Below are 10482 nucleotides of genomic sequence, written 5' to 3'. Positions count from 1 at the left end.
TAGGGCAAGCCAGCAGAAAGCCACCTGACAGGGAGAGCTCCAGCTGCTGCTCACTGCAGCCCTGAAACTTCACGACGGTAATGCTGATCCCTGACACAACAGCTCCAGCCAACACACGCATGGGCTTGAGGCATCTCATCCACTCAGCCCAGCTTCCCAAACCAAGGTACCACTCAGCATCTGCACTAATGGGCACAAGCTGAAGGGTCCTGAACCCAGGCCCCTTCTCCCAGCTCAGCACCTTGCATGGCTTCAATTACCACTGAAGGCTTCCACTGCCCCTGGCCTCTGCCTGGTGGGGTGAAGACCCTGGTTACTTGCAGCTGATCGCAACACCCTTCTCAGACCTGGGGACCATCACCACCTCCCCTGCTTCCAGCTCCTGAATAACGTCCAAATCCTCTTCCTCATGGCTTAACAGCTGCATGCTGTCTCTGCCATCCCCACCCCAGCCTGCCAGGTTCATGGCATCCCCAGTGGACCCAGACAGCTGGCAGTGCCTCCTTCCCAGTCTCCATGGGGGACACATTAGGCTATTCAGAGACAAAACTTTCTCTCTTTGGAGAGCTTTTTTGGTGTTCGCTGCCCCAGGGAAGCCTCCATGACCACTCTACCAGCTCTGCAGCCCCTCAGTCTTGCAGTAGCAGCATCAGCAGGGGTGAGCCCTGTGCCCAGGGCACTCCAGCACCTCACAAGCGTGGCAAGTTCCTAGCCCAAAGCATCCAAGTCTGTCTTTTACCTTATGAATTACTTCTCCTGTGCCAAGGGATGGGGCAGAAAGAGCTGAGGGGTACAGGTAAGGATGGAGCAGGGACCCATGCAAGCCTGAGCCTGTGTACCGGTACCTAGGTGCTCAGCTGCTGCGGTTTCCAGGGGACAGTCCCCTCCCTGGGGAAAGCACTCAGCCCACTTTGCCTGCTGCTAAATTTGGTGGAGAATCTTGCCCGAGCTCACTGGTTTGGGCAATTAGACCTCTTCTGCAATGCATGGCTCCCCCCTCCTGATCTCTCTGATGTCTCAGCGATGAAAGCCGAGATGACACCCAGAGGGAGGGACCCCCCGTAAGCGAGAGGGAGTTCACAGACACCACCACAGCTCCAGCTTTCCCTCCTTCATCCCCGGCCCCACTGTGCATCATGTGGCTCTTGCCTGCAGTGGGGCCTCAAACCAGAGAAACACTAGCTTTTTTGTCAGGGCTGGTCTCCTCATGTTTATTTCCCTTTGCCGCGCGAGCAATTTCCCCTTCCCACACAGGGAACGGCAGCCCATGGCCATATCAAACGCGGCCGTGGGGATGGGGCCAGCCCTACCCCGCGCCGACACAGCCAGGCAGGGACGAGCGCCCGTATCTCATCCGCCAGCATGCAGCATGCCGCCGCGCCTGCAGGAAACATATGTCACTGGTTAAACAGATCGTGAAAGCTTCAATCACTTCCTTATGGCAGAGCCTGGCTGAATTCATACCAACAGCCAGCATCTCCTGCACCCTTTCCTGCGAGTGGGACCAGCCCTCACCTCTGCGGTGCTCCCTTGCCTTGGCGCTCCCCTCGCTCCCTGGAGATGGGGCAGCCCCATGGGGAGCTATGAAACACCATCCAGAAAGACAAACCATTTCTTGTCAGCACCTTGTTACCTTCCCCAGGATGCTCCTCTCTGCCTATAAACCTGCCCCTCAGGAGGTCAGGGATGGAGAAAGCCTCCTCCAAATGCCCAGTCCATCCTCAGGCTCCCTCCAGCAAATAACACCCAGAGCCTCATGCACAAATCCTACCGTCAGGGACCCTGTGCTTGCTGGCAGCACATCGCCAGAACCCAGTAACAGCCTCGCTGGTTCCCAACCCCTGGGGCAGCCTTGCAGGAGCTTGACATGTCTTATAGGCACAGGCTGTGCATGGAGGAAAGGCTCCCCCAGCTCTGCTGTCCCTGAGGAGCTTTCTCAGGGTGCCACCCAGGGATCAGCAGCATCTCCTGGAGCAATCTGCTCCAGAAGGACATTAATTAAGCACTTTCTCCTGCTCCGCTGATGGGGTTATGAAAGCTTGCAGTGCCAATACAGCAGGCAGCCCTGGACACCCCCTGCACCTCCTGCAGCAGATGTCCAGGTCTGCCTGGCCAGGACACCTGCCCAGACGGGTCCCTCTTCCCGCAGACATGGGTAGGTGTAATGCGATGATGCATCATCACAACATCTCCTCCATTACGCTCAGCTTTCTCCTGTGGGCTGGAAGTTGCTTTTTTTGGAAGAGAGGCAAGCAGGAAAGCTCACGTGGGCTTTGGTGGTGAGACTGGTGGCTGCTGTCATCCAAGCCCAGCAGCAGGGAGAAGCCGGCCAACCTGGCTGTGGGTGCTACTGTGATGGCAGACCACATGCCAAAGAGCTCCTCCAGCTTCTGCGCTGCCAATCTTGCCTTGCCCAGGGGTGCCCCAACTCTCCTGCCTCCCCGCAGCCCCTGGCCACCTCTGCAGCACCACTCGCCAGGGATGGAGCACTTCACAATAACATCTTCTTTATGTGCCTGAAACAACTGCAAAATCCCAGGCCTCTCCTGAGGCTGCATTTCAGTGAAATTCCTGCACCTTCATGAAAGGGCAGAGCAAGACAACAGAGTTATTTGTGCAAATGCAAACACTCACAGAGATTCTAGACACTCCAGGCACTGGAGATGAGGACGGGTAGGCTGGTGTGACATCTGCACAGCTCCTATCTCCCTGAGCTCTGCTCACCGAGACATCACCTCCTGTAACAGCCAGTTTGCTTGGGATGGTTCTCCTGCTTGGAAGCAGCATCAGTACCAGCACGCCACTGCTGAGAGCAGTGCCCACTCGATAGCTCCGGCTCCTCACTGCAGGATCACGTTTGCTTTGACTCTCCCTCCATCTCTTCTCTGCACAGCTGTTTTCCTTGGCTTCCCTGTTTCCCGTGGTAGCCTGCTGGGTCACCCCTTCTGCTTGCAAAGGACAAGGACCAAATCTGTGCTTGGTCTCAGCAGTGTGATCCGCCCAGGTGCCTCTGCCCCAGGACTGTGTGCTTTGTTAGCAGCCTCAGTTCTGTCAGTATTGGCAAACCTGATCCCAGCCAAAGCGGTGCCTCCTGCCAGCTCATTAGCGAAGGGAGTATGTAACAGAAACTTCCTCCCTACCCACTCCTGCACACTGCCTCTGGGATGCTCTTCTTGCTTGGTTGCTTTCTAACGCATCTGGCAGCAAGCCAGACCCTCGCATGGCCACAGCCTCACGTGAACGATGGGACCCACCATGGCTCTTGCCAGATCCCGCGCCTGCCCCAGGCAAGAGGCAGGGTAGCTGCAGCCCACTTTCACTCCTGTGCACCTATCCCGGACCCCAAAATCCTTGGGGTGGGGTTTGCCTCCTGCACATGCCTGCTGGTGTCCAAAGCTCCAGCTCTGGTGTCTTCACAGCAGCCAACATCCCCAGCAGGAAAGGTTTGGTGAAACACTGTGCAAAGGCACAAGACAGTTCACGACCAGTTCCTGCAACCTTCATCAGTGTTCCTGAGGAACGCACCTTCCGGTTCATCAGCTCCCTTTTATTTCCATTGCCCAGGAGCCATCTCCCCACCACACCACCTCTCATTTACCAGGGTCAAGGGCCCAGGTCCACAGCTAATTTGTACAAATCAGAGATTAAACCAATTTTAAGGGGAAGAGGTGGTGCAGACTTGCTACTCATACACACTTCATTACATGCTCTACAGCCTGCTTGAACCACATAGCTCCTCATCGTCATAAACATCTCCCATTGCTGGTTCCCAGCCTACATCTCCAAAAGCCTTTTCAGGACGGACCCTCCATCCCTCCCTGTCCACCCACAGCTCCAGGCCCTGGAATTTACCAACATTTAAAAATATTTTACGCATCAATGTAAAATCACACACATTTAAGGCCAGTTAAGGCCTGAATTATGTTTTAAGATGTTGTCCAATTTGTAAGCATCAGAAAAACCTGAAATAAGTTATCACAGAAATAACCACAGGGAAATTAGAGTCCCGAATCACAGCCGAGGAGGCTGTGACCCAGGTGCACGAGCAAACAGCTCCCGCATGACTAATGCAGCCAGGGAGCAGGAGAGCTGCCAGGGCTTTCGGGGACTGTATTTTAGCCATCAAATTTGCTATAACTCCAGGCAGCTTTAAAGCAATCCTTATGTAGCTTGCCTCCTGCCACAAGAGCTTGGTTGTTCTCTGAGCACATGCTTGTCAGTGGCACAGGCAGAGCCAAGTCCCATCACACCAGGGAACCCCATGGGTGCTGGGTGCTGCCAGGCAGAAGCAGTGAGGGATAGAGGATGGCATGGGGAGCCCGAGGAGGTGGATGCCATGACCCTCCACTGCCTTGGACCTATTGGGAACATGGAGGGAAGCTGAGCTTGGGCTGACAGTGTTTCCCCCCCCCAAATATTACCTAGAAAGCCATGCAGGAAGGGATCCTGCCAATTTCCTGCCAAGCCATACCAGCGCTCAGTCTTACGCTTTCCATTATATGTACATAGACAGGGGTTGGTGAAGGGGGCTGTAGACCCTAAGCAGCACTAAACACTAGTCAGCAAACAGGGTGGCTGCTGCCTCCCAAATCTCCTCTGATTCATCTCTGCAAGGGATGTAAGGGACCACTGCCCTCTGCTACATGGCCATTTTCTCCATCTTGCTTCCTTTCCAGCAAGCACCCCGCTACATTTTGATGTTTCTATGAAGTCCCCTTGTTTTTTCTGCCAGCTTCCAGAGAGGGAGAGGCACTGTAGTGCAGGATGAACCAGCTCTCCGCAGCATGGGGAGACCTTGCTGGGCTCTTGGCTACCCTGAGGGCCTCCTGTGGCACATCTGGGCCATCAGACTTCCACCACCTCCATACAGGCTTTGGACATCGTGGAGGTGCACAAAAGATGGATCATGAAATTAAACCACCTGGAGAAAGACATGGAGCAGGACTTATGCCTGTGAGCAAGCCAGTCCCGGCACGGCAGGAGCTGCCAGCCGCCTTCCCCGCGTTTTGCACTCCCCATCTGTCTCCAATGCAAGGCAGGAGCCTGGCGTGAAAACCCACTGATTCTTTCCAGAGCTGCAAAGGGAAACTTTTCATCCCAAGGACATGGGCTGCTCTGCACGCTGCCCTCCTGCCTCCCTAAACTCCAACCAGATTTCACATGAAGCCTTCAAAGGGAAGGAACCGGAGCAGCATCCATGACAGGTAGCACAGTGGAGACTGGGCAGCTGAGCCCCTCGGGGGCACCTTGGGGCCACTGGTCCCCAGGGCAGGGTGGCAAGTTCCCATGGCAGAAAGGTGTTAATAAAGGCCTACCAAGCAGGCTGTGGCTCAGCTGCTGGCAGAGAATCAGAGAGCCCAGGTCTGTTTTGCTGCCAGGTTATCAGTGGATCCATCAAGCGATGCCTGCTAGACGCCAGATCTATCAGCTCTCCCATATGGATGCCATCCACGCTGAGCCATTTCCTGCCTAATCGGTATCAGCCGTACTCCTCCCTCCCCAAAAATCATTCTTTACAGCCTGCTGCAACTCTACAAATATTTTTACAAGTAGTAAAAAAAAAAAGCGTGGAGCGCATGCCCCCCAGCCCAAACCTGCCCCCAGGGCGCTCACTGTGCACTATCTTTGCACCAACTGGGATGCAGGTGTGGGAAGACATCCTTGGGGTCTGACATTACTTTGCGCTCTGAATTTTCACCATGGCTCTGTGAACAGATGCAGATTTGAATGAAAAGAGGAGGAGGAGGAGGAAATTTCTTTTCATAGGGTTTTGGTTCCCCTGCCTATAAACAGTGCTGACAGCGAGAGGTGGCAGTGATAAACACTGAGATAAGAGCCCAGCTAGACAGGTAATTTCGCGCAAAAGGTTTGTCTGGAGAAGCTTAGGCAGAAGTTGCCACATGCTGTTTAAAAACACAAACCTCAAGCCCTGACCAGGGCTGGTGGCTGTGCCAGGGAATTCCCTGGCTGCTCAGGCACGGGGTACCCCGGCGGGGCGGGGGGTTACCCCATTAAGTGCGGTTGGTTTTCCTGCCTGGCAGCTGCAGGAACTCCCAGCGGAGGGGCTTGGCACCCCCTCCACCACCCCAAAACCATCTTACTTTCTCATCCTATGTGCTGTCACATATTCTTAAACGTCTTCACCAACACACGCTATTAGGGGAAATCCTTCCTCCTGTTTAAAGATTCATGAATTTTGGTGTTGGAGAGAAAAATAGCAGTTTTCTCTTCCTTGTGGTCAGAAATCACCACAAGGCGGGATCGTTTAGACAACAATAAATAGTGTCTTGGCCCCAGGATCATCCCGCCAGCAGCACCATTCCCAGGGTGCCAGGTAAAGGGACCGTAAATCCTAAAACCTTGGATAAAGAGAGTACATGTTTTAAGGCAGGAGCACCACATATAAATTGTGCAGATCTTTATAAAAGCTGCAGAAAATACAGCCCCACAGTGCGAGCGGCATAAACCTTACACAACAGCTGGGATGATTCACGAGAGTGAAGTGGCATGAATCACACGGTGGTGGGTGAAACAGGTTTCTACCCTGTACCTTTAATGCAGAGACAGCCCAGCTTGGGCCGGGATCTTATCAGCCCCATCCTCCTCCCTTGGCACTGGGTGCGTGACTCGACTTGCCAGCATCGCCAGGGTGTGATGGGAAGAGACAGGGCAGGCAAAGCCATTGCAGAAGAGCCGAGGAGGATTTCTTTTAAACCAGCTGGTGCCTAGCAGGGACAGCAGAGAGATGCCTATTATTTTCAGGTGATAACAATGAAGTATTTCTACAGAGAGCAATGCCAAAGGAGCAGATGTTGTGCCCATCCGTCCAGCACAAAGCTGCTGAAGTTGAAAGGGAAATACCCAAATGCTCTGACAGCTCTCCCTCACCGAGTGACCTGGCTGCTAACAAAAGAGCCAGCAAAGGAAATAGTCTGCTCTCTGGCAGGTGTAGAGACACGTCTCTTTTTAAGGCTGCAAGAATTGAATCAGCGGTTAGAGATGAAGGTGCTCATAAAAAGCTGAATTTAAAAAAACTGTAAATTAACTAAGTAAGAGAGGGGCAAGCTGTCCTGGCTTCCTGAAAGGAAGTTCATGCCTCTAATCTGCTAGGATGCTTTCTCCTATCGTCAGGAGGGGGAAAGTAAGAACTACTTGACATAATGTGTTTGGGGTTTCAAAGCTCTTTGACAAGGTCCCTTACAAGAGGCTATTAAGGGAATTAAATGCTTGCAAAGCAAATGGAAAAAGTAACTCTAATGGTTGGAAACAAAGAGGCAAACCAGTGTATATTAATGAGGGCTACCTTGCAGAAGGCTATGGTACTCATTGGGAAACTCCCCCAGTTTTCGTGTTAATACTGTTAATAAGGTGGTTAAAGAGATGCCTTAATGATCTAGAAAAGGAGAATGAAAAATGTCATAAGAAAAATCTGGCAGAGGACCCAAATTGCACAGAGTGTTCAGAACAAGAGAAGACTAGGGGGAACTTCAAAAGGCCCGAAGAGAGCTTGATGGATGGGCCAGTCAATGGCAGATGAAATCCAAAGTAGACAAATGCATAGTCATGCACACAGTGAGGAACAGGCCCCACTAATTCAAACAAAATGTTAAAATGCAAAGGAGCGGGAGAGATAACAGGAGAAACGCTCCAGTGCCAATACCTCCATCAATAGCACCCCCTCATCAAGGATGTTGTGCTCAGCCCTGGTTGCTTCACTTTGGATGACGGCACCACCCAGCATTCCAGGGGCTGTGCAGGCTCAGGGGTAACCTGCCCATCATTAGGCACTGGGGTTGGTGCAGGCACAGAAGATGCAGCAGGTGAGGCAGAGCATCTCCTCCGGCAGGAACTGCTGAGCAAGAGCTTCATTTTCAGGGCTGGGATTGCCCTCAGAGGTACCCTCACCATTGCCCAGAGGAAGAGCCTGGTGAGACCTGCCAGGCATTTGTCCAGTCAAATAACCTTCCGATAGCAAGGTAAGGTGAAGCCTCATGCCACCCTCTCTGGAGATCAGATCCTCATCCCAGAGGATGGCTGCTCTAAACATCCTGGGAAGGTCCCACACAGAGCCCAGGAACAACAGGATCATCTGGTCTGGTGTGGTCCACCAGTGCATGAGCCCAATGCCATCTCTCTCGGACAGGATGAGCTGCTTATTTGCTCAGCTGGGGACAGCCCCGGCTTCCTGCTTTGCCCCAGTCCTCTCCAGTGCTGCCAAAACCAGCGCAGAGGAGCAGGGGCTGGACTTCATCAGCATTAACAGGTCACAGCAGCGGGCTCTTGAAAATTATAAACATCTACAGTGCCTTTGAAACAGATGCAGATGTTGACAGGCAGTCGCTAGGAGGTACGGGTGCATGGCCGGGCAGGGGTGCCCCCAGGGGCTGGGGGACAGATACCAGCAGGATTGCAACAGGTCATCCCAGCAGGGGCTCCTTTGGCATGGCTTTGACACGGCTTTGACACTTGACAGATGTCAGGCTTCAGTGGGGGCTTTGGTTTGAAAGCCAGACAGCCCTGTCTTAGGGTTGGCTTTGGGGAGTTCCCCATCGCAGGCTGGGGGAGACGGCTGTAAATACACCAAACCTAACACCATTAGGCAGCCTGGGGCGAGCAGTGACCTTGCAAGGAGCAGATGGGAAAGACCTGGTGGAAACAGTGCCAAGGAGGCAGTGCACACAACAGTGACAAGTGGGAACAGGGAAGGGAGCTCCCCACAGAGGAAAGCAAGCAAAGATGCTTGAAGAGCCCCACCAGGCCATTCACAGCTTCATCAGTGGCTAGTTTTCTGCAAATAAATGCAATATTTATTTCCAGCAAGTGGCTGGCGGAGGGTAGAGGAAGGAAAGACACTTATTGAATAATAGTGCAACCCTCAAGAAAAGCCATAAATTACCAAGCTCTATCTGTCACTATAATTTCCAGCCAAAGCCCTAATGAATCTTTCCCAACAATAGTGTAAGGACAGGTCTGAAAATCTATTGTACCATCTAAGCACTTGGGTAAGCAAAGCAGAGACATTAATAACCAGGAGACAGCCCACACTGCAGTGGGGACAGAGCATCTCGGGCCACCTTCACTCCTTGGCCTCTGCCACAGCCCTCACTGCCCTGGCACAAGGCGAGGGCAGCTGTGGGGGTCACCAGCCCAAAAGAGCAACTTGAGGCTTAAATAGTTCACAGGTTTTAATAATTATAGGCAAGAAAACTCAGCAGCAGAACAGCATCACTAAAGGAAAATGGTGCCCAAGGGATGTCTGTTTATGGGCAGGAGAGAGGAGACAGCTTTGGCCCTGTAGTTTTGGTCCACAAAGCAACAGAAGATGAGAGGTTTGTCCGCACAACGAATCTTGTCTCACATTAACATGCTGAACTGAAGCTTGTAAGGGCAATTAAAAAATATAGGTAATTTTTTTTGCCAGACACCAAAATACAGTAAAAATTAGTTCCATGAACTGCTTCTCCAAAAAGTGTTTCTGAATTCAAACCAATCTTTGCCTTTTCTCATCAAACTCTTCCAGCAACCAGTATAAATGGAGAAGGTTAAAAAAACAATAAACATTAAATACTCAGCTGGTGGCAGGTGGGGTGGGCAAACCCCAGCTCTCACCAGATCTGCACCCACCCCACTGCTGGGGCACACAAGCGCCTCGATGGCCTCTGGCTCTGGGGACCAGGGCAGCCAAACCCTCCTCTCCCAGACAAACCCAGTCCAGAGCTGCCCAGCACTGGGCTGCGAGTCCAGTCACGCTCTGAAGTCCTCGATACACTGTATGCTTTCACTTCACGTTTCACTTCTGCACTTCAAATGCTATTCCCACAGCGAGGATTTACTGCTGCCGGGTTTGCAGGCAGCCCTCCATTGTGTATCACGTAATGCCATCTCCAAATGGCTGGCATGGCTCTCTCCAGTGCTTACAGGACCACCATTACTCTGATATCCAAGTACTTCACAAGCATTAATGGATTTAAGCCTGCAACTTCCAGCTGAAGCAGGAAAGAGTTAGTACTTCTGTTTACAGATGGGGAACCATGACACAGCAGGGCTGGCTTGCCCAAATCCATGGAGAAATCTGTAGTGAAGCAGGAGAGGGGACATGGTTTCTTGTCTCTCAGATTAACATCCTAATACCAAATCCACCTTTCTCTTCCCATTCCCATGAATGGACTCCCTCCACAGGGATTTCAGCTGTTATTGCCTGCCACACTGAACCTTTAAATACAGAGGGACATACTACAGCCTCCTGTGGAAGGCATAGGGCAGCTTCCGGGACCCTGGGGTCAGTTGTGGAAGAGGGGGTCCCACAGGAGACCACAGCCTCCTGGGAACAGATAGATTAACGTTTCAACTTGGCTCAGTGTGACATTTCCATCTGGTTTGACAAACTAAACATTTGAGTTTGCAAATGTCAGTGTATTTCCATCAAAAATGTCGACAGTGAAGCCTGACATTTCTTAATCTTTTTTTTTTTGTTCCCATTTT

The sequence above is a fragment of the Strigops habroptila genome, chromosome 8 (genome assembly GCF_004027225.2).
Source record: "Strigops habroptila isolate Jane chromosome 8, bStrHab1.2.pri, whole genome shotgun sequence".
Classification (NCBI taxonomy): Eukaryota; Metazoa; Chordata; class Aves; order Psittaciformes; family Psittacidae; genus Strigops; species Strigops habroptila.
This window is presented reverse-complemented; position numbering follows the sequence as displayed.